Consider the following 6,000-nt stretch of genomic DNA (forward strand, 5'->3'; position numbering starts at 1 on the left):
CCTTAAATCAGTTCCCTACCTCCCATTTCTTTATTGGAAACACAATTTGTTCTTTATTCGCCTCAAATTTCCATTGCTTAGGAAAAGGGCTCTGAAGGTCACAAAACTGCTTATGTTTAACAAAAGATAAAGCACGGCTTACAAGCCCTTGGTTTGTTTGCTTAAAGAACATTTTAATTTTGTTTAAATGTTTCACTGTTAATTTGGGCACAGGAAGGTGTTATAAGTAGTGTTCATTAAACTTAGGAATTAATTTAGGGGCATAGGATCAGGTCTTCTATTCCCCACTCTCTAAGTAAACTTTTTGAAATTAGTGAGAACACTGCCCTTGTTCTGTCCAGATGGTTATTGAATGATGAACATTATTTAGTAGAAGATACAACTGATGGCAATTTAGAAGCATATGAAGTTAACATGAGACATTCAGGCTGCAATCCAAAGTGGAACAGATGGATCTGAAATTGGTTAATGCTAGATCAAGGAAAGCTCAAGTATTTGTACTTACTAATGCTATCTGGGTTAACCATGGTGATCATGATGCACCTATGCATGCCTTAGCTTGCCTGGACTTTGCACTAAGGTAGCCTGATCCAAGGAACTGCACCATCAGCAGAGGAGTTACCACACAATGCTTTTAATAATTTCTCTCTTGAGTAAAACTTTTATAGTTCTGACTCCAGCTATCCACATACTGAAAGTTTTATTTTTGGGGGCTTCTATTTGTAAACTTATGTTATTTGTCTGTTTTTTTTCAGAAGTAGGGTTTCTTTATTTTCCCTTCTTGCAGGATGGCCAGCTGCTACCACTTTAGCTTTAACTGCATCTTCTTGATCTTTTATTCTTGCTTGTTCACTTATTTGTTGTTTTCACCTGTCTCTCTAAGTAATAATAAGCATACATCTTTCCATGCTTCAGTATCCAGCTTCTTGCTCTGCTCTATCGTCTCAGTTTTTGCTCTCTGTCATGGCTCATGAGACAGTTCAAAACTTTCTTTTAGAGAATGAAAGATACTGTATTTTCTCCAGTCTTCCTCTAACTCCTCACTTCAACCTTGAGCTTTTCTCTGATTTTTTTTTAATAAATCAATGCCTACCACTAGACCAAATAATTGCCTCTCCATACAATGTAATATATTATTATTTCATATTTTATTTAAAAATTATATTAGTTTATGCTTACAGCAAAAATGTAATACAGCTTTAGGCCTTACAGAATCATGTTTGGGAGATTATGGAACAATTGTTCTGATCCGTGAAATTAACTACTGAACACTAATCACACCAAATCAGATTTAGCACACTAAAAGGGGATTCAATTAAAAATTTAAATGCCTGAGGGTTTTACTTTCTGATTTGCAGAACTGAAGCTTACTCTTACCAACACTGACTGTACTGCTTTCCCTACCACATGCACTGAGGACAGTAATTTACACTGGAATCCTCTCTTTACTGCCTCTCTCTCAACATCCGTTTATTTGAAGGGACAGTCTCTCCCACTCCTCCTCTGTTGTCATATTTTCAGTCAGCAGTGGTGCTGTGATGGTAGGTCTGTAAGTGATCTGGAAGGTCCCCTGGGATCAGATTGCTGTTTAAGAATTGAGCCATGTCAGTTTGCCTGCCCTGCCAAGAACTTGCTTTTATCTATGGTAATTGCTTTTAGAGCTGGATAGCGAAGAGGCTCTTCTCTGAGACTCTCATGCTTCATCCGTGCTTGTGGCAGACTAGTTTCACAGCTGCTCCAGCCCATTTAGGAGTCATTTTTCTTTCACCTAGTGGACATAAATCTGCTGCATTCTGCCTACATTTGTCCCTCTGCTTTGCTTTAGGACTTGTCCATTCAGCACTGCTTAATGATCCTGATCCTGCAATCCCTTGGTGTTTACCATAGGTTGGGTGGGAGAGGGGTCAAGTTTGAGGCCAACTGATAGAAGTAGAAATGACTGCCCCTTTCAAGTCAAACTAGGGTGAGCATTTTCTGCTGGCTTGCTCAATCTAGGATGCAGCTGCTGTCCATGCTATTTAAAAGCAAATGTTTACAGGAGAGAAACAGTTTTCACAAGGCAAACAATTTTCTCTGGTTCTAACCGATTTTCTAGTTATTGATCAGCACAGCTACTCCTTGAAAGGGAAAGAAAGAGCTCACTGGGGTGAGCAGCAAAGTGGCAGAATTTACACAGTATTAATTTGTATGATACCAACTGCATACTCAATGGTATTGCTTCCAGTCGTATTACATAGCTGTAGAAATTTCAAGGCTGACTACTGTCACTTCCAGGGGCTATAGCAGCTGCTGAGGATTGCTGGGGTGAGGATGACCTGGATTCACCATTTTCTTGCATAATTCCTCAGTTACAAATTTCTAATAGGGACAAGAATCTAGCTAGAAAGTAGTTCCCTTCTGTGTTGTGCACACCATACAGGAATTGATGTAGCCATGAGAAAAAGGGAAAACTGACAGCTCTTCAAGAATAACTAATAATAAACAAGTAAACAGGACTTTTTCCTATTGAATGTTTGTGGGAGAGCAGGACAAAAAAACCCTTTTTTGTTTTTATTTTACATTTACAAGGAGCTGCTTGATTTTTTACATCTATATAGTTTTTTAGTCTTTAGTCATATGCCTGCTTTAGACAACATTTTGCATCATTAATTCCCCTGGTCCTGCAGGCTGCTACATGTGGGAAGCCCTGTGCTCCCATGTGGAGCCTCACCATTTTTAATGGTATGCTGTGTCGGCAAAGGCAGTTCTCCCTGGAGAGAAAGTTTGAGCTTGAGGTGCATTAGTCAGTCTTGCCTTGTTTGTGTTGCTCTTGCAGGCAAAAAAAAAAAAAAAAAAGGAAGAAAAGAACTGAAAGCATTCTCATCCACATCCACGTGGAAATACACATGCACAAACAAATCAGACATTAAAAAGCATTTTTCTGTTTAATTTTTGTGTTCTCTAAATTATAAGCTGACAGTATCCCCTTGTATCCTGAAACAGCATTATCAATTGCAACATCTTACAGGGAGAGATTTTTCATTTTCCCATGTTTTGATTTCTGAGGTTAAAGCTACAGTTATTTTATATGTACATTTTAATTTTTTATTCATATTTGCTGTTGAATCACAGTTTTACATCCACATGAAGACAGTCAAGGACAGTTCTCTTTCAGCTGAAAACATTCTTTCTTCAAAAATCTGGCGCTGTGTTCTTTGATTTATTGCCTTGTTGGACAAGATACTAAGTCTCATGCCACAATATTCCTATTATGAACGGTAGTGGTTTTTTCTCCTCTCTCAGTGATAGATAAATCAGAAGAGCTTGCATTTTCAGAGGATAAGTTACAATTTCTGAATATTAAATTAATTATCTCAGACAGTGGACTTGAGACACTGTACCTACCTACTTAATTGCCTTGCACAAGCTGTAAGTCTAAGTTCTTATATTGTCATGCAGATTTTATAATTACCTGTGCAAAGGAGTGTGAAAATTCTGCTTAGTGAAATCTCACGTCTTATTTGTACCAGTGACAGCAGTCATACATGGAAACCCATGTTTATAGAAAGATGATTTTCTGAGGAAAACAGATGGGACAAACTAAGAGATAATAGGCACATTTTATAAATTTGGGGTATATTTTTGTTTCATGATTGAAAATCTATCAGTTCAGAAATATTAATTTGCTATATATAATGTAATTGTCTGTAACATGTGTACCAGTTTGCTAGATATATGCAGACCTAGTTCCAGCTATTTGTGTTCTAACAATCTGTGGCTCCCTCTATTAAATTTAGGCGAATATTTCCAACTCAGAAATAATTACATGCCAGAGTTTTGGACTCAGCCAGATTCAATGTGATTTTCCAGCCATTGGCCCTCAAAACACTATCCAGATGATGAAGATCCTGATCATATCTTCCTTTCAGTCATATCACTTACCCCGGGGACCTGGAGAAGTGGATGCCTCCTTTTACAAGGACACCTTTAATTGCTGGAAAATATGATGTTCTGTAAAACAGCAGGGGACTTGTTGCTAATTTGTCTAAATTGCCTTAAATAGTTACTTTGTCTAGAGAAAAAGGAACTCGGGGACTGTCTGCTGCTCCATCAGTCTTGCTGTTGGGAGTGCAACAGAAGCAATACGTGGTAGGTCAGCTCCAAAATATGTCTGCACAGAAAATAGAGTCGAGAGCAAAGAGCCATAAAAAACCTAAAAAAAAAAGCTTTGTCATTTCTTGCATCTGAACTTGAAGAATTTTTTTTAAAGTCTCCTAATATTTAATAGAATGAAGACTGAGATATTCAAACAAGGACTAAGCAAATATTCTGAGCCGGATAAATATCTCTCTGATGGAGATCACGAAAGCAGCTGATCTTATGAAGCATCAAAGAAAGGTATGAATATATCTTTAGGACTGTTATACCTCTAGCCATTCTCCCACAGAAAGACCCTATTAAGTCAAGGTAAATTGTGCCAACTGCCTCAAAGTGGTGCCTGTCTCTTCTAATATTTTTGATACAGCAAGTTGAAGTTTAGTGTGATAGTGATAGTACTGACCTATTAGGGCTGAAACTGATAGGAGAATGCAGTTGTCACCTACAGCTTTGTTATTGCGGTGCAACAGAAATGTTCTTTTCTTGAACCATTCTTGCTTGAAAGAAAGGCAGCTGGCCCTTCCTTTCACTGTCCAATTAGATAACGTTGGTACGTTCTGCTATAAGGATGTATTTTAAATGGGTTCTTTTTAAAATGTGTTTGGCAGCCTGAAGACACTACCAGAACAAATTAGTTATGCTTAGTGTTGCATTTGAACAGTACCTTTTCAATTGCTCCTCACTTTTAGTGGTTTATCACAACTCAGTACAACTTTGCAGTCATTTTGCTGAACCTGTCTCAGTTACTTTTCCCTTCTTAATTTTTTTTGGTGTGAATTTCATGTTCATGCCAAATTAGCAGCCCTGGATATTTTCCTTTTTTTTTTTTTTTTTTCTTTTTTCTAATGGACATTCCAAATAGCAGCAGTGAGAATTCAGTGTTTGCTGCCCCAGTAATGTGACATTTAGTCAACCAGCCAATGGAAGGAGAAGGTAGTTCAGACTTGTGCAGGGTGTTTGCTTGTCCTGCTCATGCTGCCTCAGAAGGAGCACTGCAGTGCTCTGTGGCATTCATGACAAGTCATTGTCTTTTCCTCACACAACTTTGCCAAGTCTGTCACTTGCTATAGGAAAGTGTCTTGCAAAGTTTGATTAAAAGTGCTGTTGATAGCTATATAAGAATGAGTTTAAAAAAGCAGTTAAACACGATCTTGAAGAAGAGAATGGGCTACCTGTCTTAATTTAAGTGTTTACTTAAGCACTCTATTATAAACTCACATTCTCAATATCCATTATATATTTTACTAAAAGCTTTTTGCTAATATTCTCTTTTCCTTAATATTGAAAGTTGTTGGGTGGTGATCACGCCCTCCTGTTAAACTTTATAAAGCCAGGTAAATCCAGAACATGGCTTCTTTTCTATGTATCAAAACATGCAGATATCTAAGGGTACAGGGTATTTCCATGTGTGTTTGAGTGACCTAGGATTTAGCATCTCGACTGATAGGAACATGTTGTTCTAGTACAGGCAGGACTTCAGGTTCAAAGAGGTATATTTTTGCAGCCATGATATAGCAGGTGTCAGGCTTTGCTTCCCTCATCCACTTAGAATTCAATTTTGTAAACTTTACACCTGAGTACTTGGACCATGAACAATTTATTTGAAGATGTCAGTCAAACTAGTCAGCAGTACAAATACTTCCAAATGCACCTGCAACTGATTTTGCAGATACAGAAGAAAAACTGGCTTTCAGTGCAGATGAAAGCACCCAAATTTTGTTCCTTAATTAAAACTTCAGGAGTTTTGTTGTTTCAGGTTTTTGGGACTTTTTTACATTTGCATAGGGTAGGAATAGAGGCAACAGAAGATTTTTAAAACTACAATTTTGGTGAAACATCCAGACAGGAATTGTGACATAACAT

The sequence above is a fragment of the Vidua chalybeata genome, chromosome 1, assembly GCF_026979565.1.
Source record: "Vidua chalybeata isolate OUT-0048 chromosome 1, bVidCha1 merged haplotype, whole genome shotgun sequence".
Lineage (NCBI taxonomy): Eukaryota > Metazoa > Chordata > Aves > Passeriformes > Viduidae > Vidua > Vidua chalybeata.